The 14,962-nt window shown below is 39.4% G+C and overlaps 1 protein-coding gene across 2 annotated transcripts in view; it reads right to left on the bottom strand.

Moving 5' to 3' along the window:
* Positions 1 to 12,939, bottom strand: part of LOC124135859 (arsenite methyltransferase-like) — a 37,550-nt gene extending 24,611 nt beyond the window's left edge. The window contains exon 1 of one of the 2 annotated variants that reach the window (XM_046501499.2): positions 12,836 to 12,939. The gene's annotated coding sequence lies outside the window, so the exon portion shown is untranslated. The remainder of the gene's footprint in view (positions 1 to 12,835) is intronic. The other variant, XM_046501497.2, reaches the window with a different exon arrangement.
* Positions 12,940 to 14,962: the final 2,023 nt, after the last annotated feature.

Genomic DNA, 14,962 nt, shown 5'->3' with positions numbered 1-14,962 from the left:
GCATCTATGGGAGGCGGTGCTCATCGTGATGCATGCAAGGCCCTCTTTTTGCGATCATTCATTGAGTGATTTGTTTGTACCCGGAAGCAACACGGAACAGGGGAGGCAACTCAATGTGGACAATTCTGGTAAGTGATGTGACGGCCACGGCCCAGCGTTTGATATTCTCTCGTGGAATATGGATGGACTTCGAAAATATGATTCCAGGCTTTTGTGAACAATTAAACTTGATCTCGTTCTGTGGGACGTTCCAATGAATTCTCGGACTTCCGGTTTTCTTAAGCTGTTTCCTCCCCAAGACTTATAAGTGCGGGCAATATAGTGGTGGTATTGCTGTTTTGATACGCTTTCATTGGTAAGAGAGTGGACTGTTGTGTTGGTTTTATGATAATTTTGAAAATACTGTTGTACTTTTTTCAAATCATCATGTTTATCATGGGACCGTATTTTGATATGTACCTATATTTACCAATTAATGTTAATAGACAATGGTGGATACCCAGTATCAACTGAAATTACAAGTTTGAGTTCGAAATTATATTTTTTATAGAGTTATTGCCCTTGCGCCGTGATTGTCATCTATACAAACAGAATGCAGGTCAGAATAGTTTTCTCAGAAACTGCGGAAATTACAAACGTATCTATGAGACTGATTTGGAAAATTGGTCCCGTCAATTATTTGTTTTACAGAGTTACGGTCCTTGATCCATGTTATTTAACATGGTGCATAGGGTCTGCAATGGGGACACATTTTTTTCAGAAACTACTTAAGTTAGCTTTTCTGATAGATACTTATCAAGACTGACCTATGTTTTCTTGAGAAGGGGTCTTTTGTGTCTATTAATTACACACTTAATCATTTTTTCTGATGACATAAAGCGGCCCAAGTGCCGATCTCTTGTTAAGGCTTTATACGACTCTTTTTTATACTTTATAGTCACTACTATATGAACAAACAAAAATCTAATGTGCCCAATGGCGGGGGATAGTGACAAGGCTGTTTTATTGTTTAATATATCCCTCAGTTTTGGTTGTTTATTTATTTGTTGCTTAACGCCGCACTCAGCAATATTCCAGCTATATGACGGCGGTCTGTAAATAATCGAGTCTGAACCAGACAATCCAGTGATTGACACCATGAACATCGATCCACACAATTGGGATACGATGACATGCATCAACCAAGTCAACGTAGCAGCATTCGACACTCGTCAGACCAATGGATCCTTCTCCAGGTGGCCAAGTTCCATCGGCTACGGGCACGACACCATATCGGACGATTCCTCATGTGCCTCTCAGTCAGTCGAGGACGTTTTACTGGTTTTACTGGTTATAACCAGCCGCTCTGAGGCGACGCCTTACGGTCATCGTCGAGAGTCTCTGATGGGTAATCCACTGCAGTCTTAAATCTGTTGAAGTGGTTAATGGATTTCGTCTGACTTTCCTGAAAAGACGTTTATCCTCTCCGTTAGAGGTCTTTCTTGGCATACCAGACCTATGCCTGTCATTGTGCCATCATTGGTTTGACCATGTTTGACAATCAAACGAGTCATAACACTGTGATGACGACCCATTTGTCTTGCAATGGCCTGCATGACATGCCAGCATTTTTCATGCCTATCACTTGCCATCTTTCAGCGTTCGTTAACTTTCTCCTCACCAAGGCTGATTTTCAACCTCTATTGGAAGGGGAATCTCACACAGGAGCAAAATGCAACCACGTGTCTGAAACTTGAATTTCACACTGGACAAAATATCATCCATTCCAAACAATCAAAAACATGGAAATATCACCATTCCAAAATTTGTCAAGGTTATTTTTCCATTTGGATTTTTTGGGATATGTTTGCCATTTTTTGGCCACGTTAGCCTAAACCTGGGAGAAATAAAGTTCTGTTCTGTCCTGAAGACGCCGTCATGATTAGTTGGCGCCAGTCTAGACTGTCCAATCAACGTGAATATACAAACCGTGATGTTACTTGACCAGTTGATGACACCTGTCAAACTCAAAGTGCTCCTGTTCGTCCACCCACAATGTGGAATACTTTAGCGAACTTGATTGTTTTAGGTGCAGTTATATCACTGTAAGGCTGACTGATAGGATGTGGCCCTACCGGCAATAGCCATTTCTGAAATGTGGCGCTCCCGGCTAGACACCGACTGGGTGAATACATTTTGTTGTTTTTGTTAAACGATCGTTTCCATTTTCAACGTGGTAACCTTATAACTTTTTTATCATGATGAAATGAAACATTACAATAAATCAGAGGGACTGACGATTTTTTGCATAAATGTCATGCTCGCTTTAATTTCATGATTTACTGAAGATAGATTTGAACATTTCTGAGCAACGATCATGTTTGGGTAAGGGAGATAATCTTGTCTCCGCTTGCAATTGGATTCAATCGGGCGAGCAGATAGATGCAGCTCTAAAGAAGTTTGGTTTTCCAGATGAATTTATTAATTTAGTGAATTTGTGTTATACTGATATTTCATCATGTGTATTAAATGATGGTCAGACAACAGGTTGGTTTGGAAACCTCAGGGGTACCAGACAGGGGTGTCCCCTAAGTCCTATCTTTTTAATCTGTGCAGAGTTAATAAATACAAAGTTTCGAAAAGATTAAAACATTAAGGGCCTAATATTTGGAGAAAAAGAAACGAAAGGAATATATTATGCAGATGATTCGGCTCCCATTTTAAGAGATATAGAATCGGTCAAGAAAACTCTGGAATTTTATTTAAATCAAAGTGCCTACAGCGGCTTAAAACTGAATTTAGATAAATCAGTCGTAATGTCACTGAGAAAAGACAATTTTTATTCCTCCTTTTGGCATAAAGAAAATTTCTAGATATAAGTTTCTTGGCGTAATGATAGATGTAAATGATACGGTGTGTCACGAGGAAAATATTGAAAGACCTTTAGAAAATATTAAAAGACGTTTAAAAATCTGGAAAAGTACAAATTTAACAATATATGGACGTTGTCTTTTAAGCAAATCTGAAGGAATTTCTAGGTTAGTCCATCAAGTTGTGTTTCCTTTTCACCAAAAATAATCAAAATAATCAATAGAGAACTGTTTACCTTTATTTGGAACAGCAAGTCAGAAAAAGTATCAAGACATCGGTTAATCCAAAAACAAGAAGGTGGCATTAACGCTCTAGATTTTGATACCTTTAACGCAGCGTTAAAACTAGTTTGGCTCACCAAGTATTTCTCTAAGAAGATCTGGTCAGTTCCTATTGCACATTATTTTATAAGCACTGGTTCGCTTGAATTCTTACTTAACTGTACCTTCCAAGTGTTCAAATTAAAATTAAAAATCCCATTATTCTATAAAGAAATTTTATCCTTGTGGAAGACCTTTCTTGCAAAAAGAGAAGATGACATCTATAATGAAATAATTTGGAATAACAAAAATATCTTAATCAATCGAAAAAGTATATTTGATGCGAAATGGAAAGATACGGGCATTATTTATATAAGGCAATTACTTAAAAAGAATGGGGATTTCTTTCAACGCGAAACAATTGCTAGGAAATATGGAATTGACATAACAACAAGACAATATAGTAGGTATATCAATGCTATTAGGAAAGCAATAGGGCAGAACATGTTTAGTTTCCAAAACGCGGGTCCTATAGAAATTGAACCACATCCTGAAGTTAAAGGAATCAGACTTGCTGACACACCTTGTAAAAGTAAATTTTGGTATAATACAATCCATAAGTGTTCCAAGTTGCTAATGAAGATGTTTTTAAATGGAAAATTTTAAAGGACATGAGAATTGGAAACAAGTATAAGCAACTGCAATTCAAAATTCTACACTCAATCATTCCTTGTTATCAGTATTTAAATAGAATTAACATTAAAGAAAGTAATGTATGTGAACATTGTGGTAGTATAGATACTGTTAGACATTACATGTTTTACTGTTCAAATGTATTACCCTTTTGGATAGAATTCTTTAAGTGGGCGAAGGTTAATGTATATAATCAGATTTATGATAATTACAGAGATATTGTATTGTATTGTATGGTATAGAAGGAGGCACAGAGGAGTGTACTTTGATTAATTATTTTCTACTGCTAGCAAAGTATATTGTGTACAGATGTAAAGTAACTGAAACCGATTGCCTTTTTAGAATATTTAAAAGAGAACTAGAAATACAATACAAAGTACTACAGTATAACAATGTTAATCTTGCAGAAAAAATTTAATGTGTACTGAATAATTAGATGAGTATTATTGCTTTAAGCAACTCAAACCCAAATATAAAACCTGGTATGCAAGTCCACGTGGCAATGTACAGGGCCATGTAAAATCGTCGACAATAAACATGAATAAATGATGTCAAAAATTTATTTTTTTTAAATTAGGAATTACATTTGAAGCAGTTGGTAAACTTTAAAATAGTGCTATATCTCGCTTGAAAAAGGCCTTAGGGCCAACACAAGCTTCAGTCTACCATTTGTAACCAAGATATACCTAAAGCGCTTGCTTGCAAATTATTCAAAACATTAATCGAGCCAGTAATCCTATATAATAGTGAAATCTGGGGTATAGAATCAATCCTCCTGAACAACTCCGATTCTGTCATCCTCGAGAAACTGCCGCTCAGATGTTGTAACTCATGACTAAAAGGTTTGCAAGGCATGTCTACCGCCAACTGGGCGTCCACAGATATTTTGCAAATGTGATTTAATGCACTCCGCGAGGTAAGGCCCGTTTTATTACAATATAGATCATGTTACACAATATCACAACAAGCAAAAACACTGCTCAGTCATACAGTACAATAACAGCAGTCGTGGTTGATATGTAACATAAACTCATAAACTGCCATGCATGGCTGGCTCCCTCTATCGCCGGCATGTCGCTGACAGTTCTCAGGGTACCTTTTCAATGTTTTGTAGTGCATCCCGCCTCTCCCGAACAAAAAACATCTCCTGATATAATCTTGCCGGTTGTATACACGAAACACCATTACCAAACTGCAGCCTCGGGGAATTGGAGGACCAGCCTCAGGAAAACTAGACTGGATAATAGTCGCTGTAGGTTCCTATACGGAGAAGAAACTGTCAAAACTTGGATCGCTTCTTCTCAATCATCTCAACGGCTCTGGCTTCAGCTCGGAACATTCTTCATCGTCGGAACTGACAGCCAGCTCATTGTTCTCATATTGACGCACTGTTTCCCATCCAGCTTTAACGTATCTGCTAGTTTAATGTGCTTTTTTCTTCTTCCGATGCATGAAATCTCATGAAATGAGGTGAGGTGAAATTGGGTTTAACGTCGCGTCCAAGATTATTGCACTTATATAGCGACGTGCATGCACGTGTGTGTGTGTGTGTGTGTGGTTGCTTGTACTAGTCCGGACTGATGCCGATTTATAGTGCTAGCCCACTGAGATACCATGCCGCAGTTTAACATGAATACCCCACTCAGACACAGTATACTGACTCCGAGCCGTCCAGTCCTTGTGGCGGCAAATGAGAAATGAAATGAAGATTATCAGTTTTACCATAGTCAAAAGTTTGATTTGCTTTAAATTGTCTATAGTGTCAGCATTAAAGTATGTTATGGCCGTCACGTTTCCACAAGAAATCTTTCTCTGATTTAATTTTCTGCAGTTCCAATGAAGTTCTATTCCAACCATCATGCACACCGGTGCGTTTAGCATCCACTGCATTGTCAATGTCTTCTTTGGATACCATCTGTCACAAAATGCTATCAAGTTTTTGGTTGATCTCGGCGGAATGTTCAATTCACACTCCATACATTGGCGGGAATGAAGCTGCTTGCTTTGTGGCAAGACGCAGTCGAGAATGAACTCACCGCACTATGACGTCACGTATATACTCCATACAAGCGCCCTCTATACATGAGTTACTCCCCTTTGTATCTGGTTTGCGCAAGAAGAGAAATCAATTTCATTCTAATCTTTCTATACAAACGAAAGAAATTTCATTCGTTGAGAGGTATTCAATGCTACTGTGTGGGCTGATCATTGTTTGTTGATTACCCGGAAACTCAGTCAATCAGCAACAGCAATATTTGTGTTAATTGTCTTTCACATTTGTATACATTTAGGACACATGATTTTAAGCACAACCCTCCATATGTTCATGATTCGCTTACATGAACCAATTCTTGGTAGCTTTAAGTCACATGACCTTATTTTTGCACGACATAATCTGATAATGATATAGGTGTTCCGCGATTTTGACGAAGCACTCTTTTCAGTGACGTGCTATTGTGGCGCTTGCGCATCCTGTTATGTTCTATACTGGCTCCCTATGTACACGTACCAGTATACATGTTACACGCGAAGATCCAGGGTAGAATAGGTCTTCAGCATTCCATGCTTGTCGAAAAAGGCGACTGTGCTTGTCGTAAGAAGAGTGAGTGAGTGAGTGAGTGAGTGAGTTGGGTTTAACGCCGCTTTTAACAGTATTCCAGTTATATCACGGCGTGTCAGCTTAATATGGGAGGAAAGCCCGAAGTGATGCAGGTCTCAGACGTTTACCACTTCGGTGAAACCCACGAGCACGGGTATGGTGCTGACAAACCTAGAAACATAATCGGAGCGAACCGGGATTCGAACCCACAATCATAGGTTTCTGGCGTGTCCAAGGGACGCAACTCTGCACAGCGAATCGCGGCGCCTTAGACGACTGGGCCACCCGTGCCCCCTGTCGTAAGAGGAGACTAACGGGATCGGGTGGTCAGGCTCGCTGACTTAACTGATGCATGTCATTGTATCCCAATTGCGTGGATCAGTACTCATGAAATCGACAACTGGATTGTCTGGTCCAGACTCGATTATCTACAGATCGTGCGTCATATAGTTGGAATATTGCCGAGTTCGGCGTTTAACAACAAAGAAACACACAAATGTTACAGCCAGTGTGTAAAATGTGTTTCATTTAGACAATTTACAAAATGCCTTAATATTGTTTATTGACTGACACATCTGTCCCTTGTCCATATACAGCTTTGTTTCATGTGTTGACAACCTATGTGTGTACATGTACCACTATATATATCTACGTTGTATACTGACACCCAGTGTGTGTGTGTGTGTGTGTGTGTGTGTGTGTGTGTGTGTGTATATATATATATACAGCTTTATTATGCCTCAAAGTGAGATTGACCAATTAGAGAGCAGACCTACTGACCCCACTTAAATCCGTATACCGTCATTAAAATCCAAGATGGTTGTTACTGACTTAATATGAGACTGTATACCGTCAGTAACAGCCATCTTGGATTTTCCAATACCTTCCTCATATATTTCACATGAAAACAGGAATTCGTTTTTCGACACTGTTTTCACTTTTAATATCATTAACTGTGATGTGGAAAGACATATTTTTTTTAAGAAACCGCGATCTTGACTTTATTAATAAATGATATAAAGGAAAAAAGTTCACAATGGTGGTTACTGATTTACAAATAGAGACGTGATAGAACATAATATGGGATTTCAACAGCTATCGTTAAAAAAACGGATTTATGCAACCAGCCTGAATGCAAGGCGTCCTTTGAAGGATGTGACCCAAACAGCTTACCATAGGCGGCAAAGATTGGGGGTGGGGTGGGCTTGGCAACACCAGGGACGGGATGTGCGCCCATGACGTTACAACATGTTTACATACATTCACAGATGGCAGAGCACGTTGTTGGCGACGAAGTGGCGAGCGTTATGCCAGGGCACAATTCTTTAACTTGACCAGTTTGTGGGTGGTTGAGTTATGGTGTGGGGCGGTATCACACATGACAGGCGAAGTGATTTGGTTATTGTGAATAGACATTTGACAGTCCAGCGATGTGTTGACCAAACGTCCGGTCGTTCCATTCGTTTGAAAAAATCGGCAGATATGTTGAACTGCAAGATGACAATACCAGACCATATCGTGCCAAGGTCGCCATCGATTATCTCAGACGAGAAGGTATACGGACATTGGACTGGCCCGGTAAGTAGCTAAGTCCCAGACATGTCACATCTGAAGATCCGGGGTAGAAATGGTCTTCAGCAACCCATGCTTGTCGTAAGAGGCGACTAACGGGATCGGGTGGTCAGGCTCGCTGACTTAGTTGATGCATGTCATCGATCCTAATGGCGTGGATCGATGCTCATGATATTAATCCCTGGATTGTCTGGTCCAGATTCGATTATTTACAGACCGGAATATTGCTGAGTGCGGCGTTAAACAACAAACCAACCAACCACGTCAGCATAGAGCATCTGTGGGACCCGGCAACATGGCCCAGCTTGGGGCAGCTCTCGGCTCAAACCTGGTATGTATATACGTTACCTAACAATGTAAATCAGTCCTGTTTGGCACAAACAGGTGTTTTTTCTGAGAAATAAGCTTAAATCGTTACTTTGTTTGCTACCTGTCGGCTGGGCGTTTTCAGCTTAAACAATTTTGGGTATCGTTTACGTTTCATGATCACCAACTGCGCAGTTGTATGTTTCATGATAAATGCCTGTTGGTGTCTATGAGTTTATCGTGAGTTTAAGTGTGTATGTTAATGTTATCTCTGGGGGGTAGCACATACCGAAGTCGTTGCACACAAGTAGTTGTGGGAACGTTGCAGCCTCACTGCATCACATGTGTATGTGCAGTTGTTTTCGTCAAAGTGTGCAGGCATGCGTAATGTCTCTGAATTACATTATAGTTTAAATTGCATAACAAGAAGCTTAATAACATTGGGTGAAGTGAAAGAAACACCCTCTAACTAATGTCCCAGGAAATACATCAGTCACGGCATTGTGAGTTGCACGTTCAAAGTCCAACTAATGTGGGACACTCATTTAAAGGTACCTCTAAAGAACACCACGCTTAATAATTTAAATGTGGGACACTCATTTAAAGGTATCTCTAAAGAACACCACGCTTAATAATTTAAATGTGGGACACTCATATAAAGGTATCAGTAATCGGATTAAGTAATTACCCACTAGAATAGGTGAAATGCACTCAGCTGAAAATGTGGCTCTACCGGCAATAGCCATTTCTGAAATGTGGCTCTCCCGGCTAGACACCGACTAGATAACAGCCCGTCGTTTGCGGGCTGCTATCAAGTTACAGCGGCCCGCATATTTCTAATAACATGCGGGAATTTTAATAATAATTCTACGCAGTTTAGCTATAATACTTAATTAAACGTTCACAATGAGTGCATTATATATTCCATTGTTAACTTGTTTTGTATTGTAACTAAGCATCGTTTCGGAATCACGTGTACTGGTCCTGTCATTTATACGAGTTGGACAGGTCAAGTTTTCATTTTGACATGACGTGCGATAAGGATACCACATTGTGTGAGATTGTCAGCATAATAAATTCACTTTTAGGTAAAGGAACCAAAATAAAATATTTCCTGGAAACATCCGTTATGTATTGGCTGATGGTTGTGCCCGACATGCTATACCGTTAGATCACGAGGACGAAAAGTGTTTTATGATACATGAGAGTTGGGACACTGGTGGATTACACCAAAACTTGTGTTTTGAAATCAGTCACTGAATGCGAAATTAAGTTAATTGGTGAGTGAGTTGGGTTTAACGCCGCTTTTAACAGTATTCCAGTTATATCACGGCGTGTCAGCTTAATGTGGGAGGAAAGCCCGAAGTGATGCAGGTCTAAGACGTTTACCACTTCGGTTAAACCCATGCGCACGGGTATGGTGCTGACAAACCTAGAAACATAATCGGGGCGAACCGGGATTCGAACCCAAAATCATAGGTTTCTGGCGTGCCCAAGGGACGCAACTCTGCACAGCGAATCGCGGCGCCTTAGACGACTGGGCCACCCGTGCCCCCTTAAGTTAATTAAGCAATATAATAATGCGTAAATAATTGTAGAGAAGTCATGATGAAAAACAATGAATTAGCCTTTAGTCGGGACTGATTGTTCAACAGCTTTCCTGTTTCAACCGAGGAGCCAAATTAAAGTAGATATAGCTATGAATGAAACTTGAAACTTTCTGGGTAGTTCCCGCGGAGGCTTCTCGCATTGTTGTGTAAGTGCCTACATGATGTATAATATATACAATGTTTCAAGTGTTTGATTGGCATTCCAGCAGTTGGTAAGAAAACGTACACCTTTATGGATGACAATTTCTGGAAATCCGCCGCCACAAACCTTGATCAACAGAGATCAAGGGTATTACATCTCGTCTGCCTGTGAAGATCTAATCAAACAATAGACTTTTTTAATAAGTATCCAATCAGCTTGTAACAACTGTTCAAATCGTGTAATCCTTATCCTTACTCTACATCTGGCTTCATTACCTGTGTGCTATTTGTTATTCTTACTGTACTTTTGACTTCTTCCAATTATCTGTATGCTACTTGTTATCTATTTCCTGTTGTTGCCAGTGTTAATCTGCTGTTTATCGCATGTCATGCATATAAACCTATCTTGGTCATCTTCCTGAGGCAAGGGAGTTAACTGACTATAAAAGTCCAGTTTCCACCCTTGCCGAACAAGGCTGGAATTATGGAGCTATATTTTGGCTGGACTAACGAGTCCACGCATAGTCCAATCAAAATCGCGTAACGATATCAATATCCCGTTAGTAAACGGCCGTGAAGATTTCGGTCGATTGCAGGATTTGCAAAGCATGTGTACCGTCAACAAAAATATTTTCCAAATATTTTCATGTTTTTTTATCAAGCTGCTTACGTGATTTGATTCATTTGAAGATCCGTTTTGTTACAATATAGATCTTGATTATTGTCTTCACTAGGAGTCGCCATTTTTTAAAGCAAATGCAAGTAATATGCATATGATAGGTGAAATGTGATTGGTCAATAGAAGGGACATAATTCGTAATAGCCACTGGTGGCCCTGCGATAGATGCCAGAAATTCCAGCCTAGTTCGGCAAGGGTGGAAACTGGACTTTTATAGTCACTTAACTACCTTGCCTCAGGAAGATGCACTTGGTTCTTGTCACCCCAACTGGCAATTATTTATGTGGGTATGGTGGGTATGGAGTAACTGAACTGAAAAGGGGTCTTTAATATTAAAAGAAATCGACAAATATTATTCTAAATATGATTCTGTACCATCGATTGTACGAAATACCTTTTTGTATTGCTTTCAATTTCAAGTGTAATAAGCTACAATCGTTTGAATCTATCTAGATGTTACAGTTTTAAAAGATTTTGTTGACTTAACATCCATGAATATTTTGCACAGCACATCTAATCTGTTTAATTCTTTCCGACTACAGTAAGACACTCTACACAACAATGATGACATCTAAATTAATAACTCAATCGTTGATTAAATAATTTCCCAAGAGAATAGAAAACGCTCCGGCGTCCTGTTGGAAAGTATGCAGCTCTTGGTGTTGACGGGAACAGAGGACAACGTGACGTTTTAAGTTCTAACCAGGGGGTGTTTTCGTTGTTCTTTGCCAACTATCATGATATTTTCATGGATTCATGAAATATTGCCGATGTGACGTTAAATATTAACTCACTCATGGATTCATGTTGATGAGTTTTCAAAGAGGATCAGTATATAAACATTACTGAAACCGTCCTTTTTAGGGGACCGTTTATACCTAGAATTGTTACGGGGAATTAACTCCGGGATCTCCACGCCTTCAAAAACAGACAGAGGTTTTCAGGCGAAATGCAGGAATCTTTATTATATGTGACGTCAAAAGGGCAACAACATACATTCAACATCATCTCAGCATTCTATTTCATAGTTTAGACATCATAATAAGCAATTAAATAGTACAGCATTAAGATATTGAAATCAATAATTAAGAATGATAATGAATTACATCATTATAGTATAGTAAAATATTTTCTGGTGTCTTGTTGAAAATATAACAATGATTATATAGTTGTAACCAGGGTAACTGCGGCACAGATACCTGGGGCTTAAGCCGGGCGTCACGGTACGTGCACCACGTGAACAATGGCTGGTGGCCAAGCGTGCGTTGAACCGTAGCTTTTACTCTAACGAGGTAACTGTCGACACTTACTTCAAGATGATGATGATTAAACATTTTAACACTAATCAAAATCTTCTGACGTTTACCAATTATAAGTAAATAACTTATAACATGAGAAACAGTTTATATAAGAAATGCTGGATATTGTATTGTAACTCTTATCTACTAGACTGCCACTGAATTGCCTGTATCTGTATAGAGTATTCTACGATATGAAACACAAAATCAACCGGCGCTTCACGATAGTGCGGATGCACTTATGTGATAAATAGTTAAAAGGCATTGCCGAATCTGTGCGTATTTAGCTACGGAAACAGTGTTACTTTTCGTGTATTGTGTTCTAGACATATACGGTCACAGACTGGTTATCTTTAAATACATTCATTTAGCTGCCGATGCTATGCTACTCATTATATTGAAACAAGAAATGTTTCCCGTGAAAATACAAACAGTGAGACGAATAACATGACCAAAATTATAAATGCAGATAATAGAACACGTTGACCACCAAGTCACTTGATACAGAAACGTTATACACGTTGAACATATTGTTTAATAAACATCCACGACTTCCATAACTAAAATGGCGTAATATGTTAGATTGATATTTAAACGACTAGAATACTAACGCTAGTATCTTATCCGGGACGCTCTATTATTCAGTATAGTATTTGATTTCTAGATGAACTGTATGAAATTAACATATAGCAGCCAAATCGTAGATTTTGAACAATACTTTTTGATTAACTGTAACATAAGTTCATTGTACCAGCAGAGTAACAAAGTTAGAATTATTTACAGCACGTTTAACAGAAATGGCAAAGTAATAAGTAAAAGTAACTTACCTTCAAAAACAGACAGAGATGTTTTCAGGCGAAATGCAGGAATGACTATGCCAAGATGCCCCTGCACTTATACCCGAGACCTCCAGTCCACGTTTGAAAGCATGTCACTACCCGTCTGTCCAGTTTGGAATTGATCACAATGGCTTCTCACATGTTGGTCAAATTATGCAAGTTTTGATGTGCTGACTTACTTAGTTAATTGTTTATTGGCTGGTCAGCTGTGTCTGAATCTGGTCAGCCGGGTCTAGAACTTCTATAGCGCTAGCTGATTAGCATCTGCCAGCTCGTTTGACTGGTTTCGACAGCTTGCATCTCCAAGCGTTACGTATTATGATAGGCGTCCTGTAAACTATGTAGCGTTTACTGCCCCCCCCCCCCCCCCCCCCCCCCCCTATATAACATATATTGTGCTAGGATACCCTTGTCATTTATACGCTCGACGTGGATGTTATGTATAAATTTCCACCAGGCCTTAATAATGGCCTTTTAGTATACATTATTTATCTTGGTAATCATTTGTAATCTTAATGTCTTGCAGGTAATTTCGAATGGGTCCAGAACGTGGTATTTTTTAAGAAGAATGGACACTACTTTGATATCGATGTGATGTTCTACGTACCATTGATATTTTTGGCGAGTGCATTAATTCTAGTATTTGGGGACATTTTATACCTCCATCTGATGTGTCACATATAATTTGACTTCTCTTTACTTTGTCGGTTTACCTCCCCAAATGATGAAGAAAACGTTTAAGCTTCGTATGTGGTGGATCTGGTAGAGGTGGGAATAGATGGTTACATTTTGGTAGAATTAGTGATTTTAGCACGGTATTTCAAAATCTACAAAATCATGTATCAATGATTGAGTAGAAGATACATTGACAGTAGCGATTGGAGTATCATCAACAGACCCGTGAAAACAGCACTACTTTATCCCTTTTAGCTAACGAAGTCAAAGCTCTAATTTAACCTCTCCTGGTGGACATTGTGCAACGGCCATTTTATACACACCCGCGCGCTCACGACCACTGGTCTCTTCCCGTGGTACGGCAATCAGTAGAACCCTCTCCTTCACATGTATCCTCCATGATATAACATATCTCATTAATCAAATGCTTCTATTTTCCAGCATCACGGTTATGGAACTGAGACAAAGAGATCCAAAACCGTCATTGAATAATTCGGGTACAGTAGAAACAAAGTCCCACCAAAGCTCATAAATATAATCACTGGAAGTAGTTCTGCAGACAGATGTCAAATCACACAAACGTTTCAATGACAATAACATTTCCCAGGATCATGCATTCTCTTAACACCACCGCAAAAGATCATGCAGAAGCCATTGGTCGTATAAATAAGATGTATCTGATCACAACAGTACCCATATTTTCCATCAGTGCAGAGTGGCGTCCCTTGGGAACGCCAGACACCTGAAACCTATGATCGTGTGTTCGAATCCTGGTTCGCCTTGTTTGTGTTTCTAAGGCAGCACCATACCCGTGCTCGTGTGTTTCACCAAAGTGCTAAACGTCTGAAACCTGCATCACTTCAGGCTTTCCTCCCGCACAAGCTGTCACGCCATGTCATAACTGGAATACTGTTCAAAGCGGCGTTACTACCCAACTCACTCACTTGAATATTCCGGCTGAGAAATGATCCCAAGCAACGTATGCTGGAGTGACTTTTTTACGGACTGGTATTTAGAGGTATGGATGGGGATGCGGCGGTTTAACAGGTGTTTCCTCTCGTCTTCGTCTTCACATACCTTTTGCCATATCTTAAAGATTGAAGGCGGGGACATCCATGTTATCTCAACTTCACGTATTTAGTTCTGGATAAAGGGAAGACAAATATTTCCTAAGCTTTCGCAAGACGAGTACGTGGCTCATATCTTGAATCTGATTGACATAAGTTGTCTGTGTTTCATTCATGGCTATTCAGAACTTTCGTGTAAGAATATTCAGGGAACAAGATACTAAACCAAGATCAATGTTTACCAGTACATAAGTATGCTATCACTATTTCAAAGTCATTTGAGTGAAGGTAATCGCGGTAAAGTGTCGGCTGCTATCATAGTATGCCTACCAAAGTAATTCGTTGATATCAGGCAATTATAAGGACATTGTAG

Source organism: Haliotis rufescens, unplaced genomic scaffold (assembly GCF_023055435.1).
Source record: "Haliotis rufescens isolate VD_foot unplaced genomic scaffold, xgHalRufe1.0.p SCAF_4, whole genome shotgun sequence".
Classification (NCBI taxonomy): domain Eukaryota; kingdom Metazoa; phylum Mollusca; class Gastropoda; order Lepetellida; family Haliotidae; genus Haliotis; species Haliotis rufescens.
The sequence above is the reverse complement of the archived record's forward strand: the minus strand, read 5'-3'. Positions and strand labels throughout refer to the sequence as shown.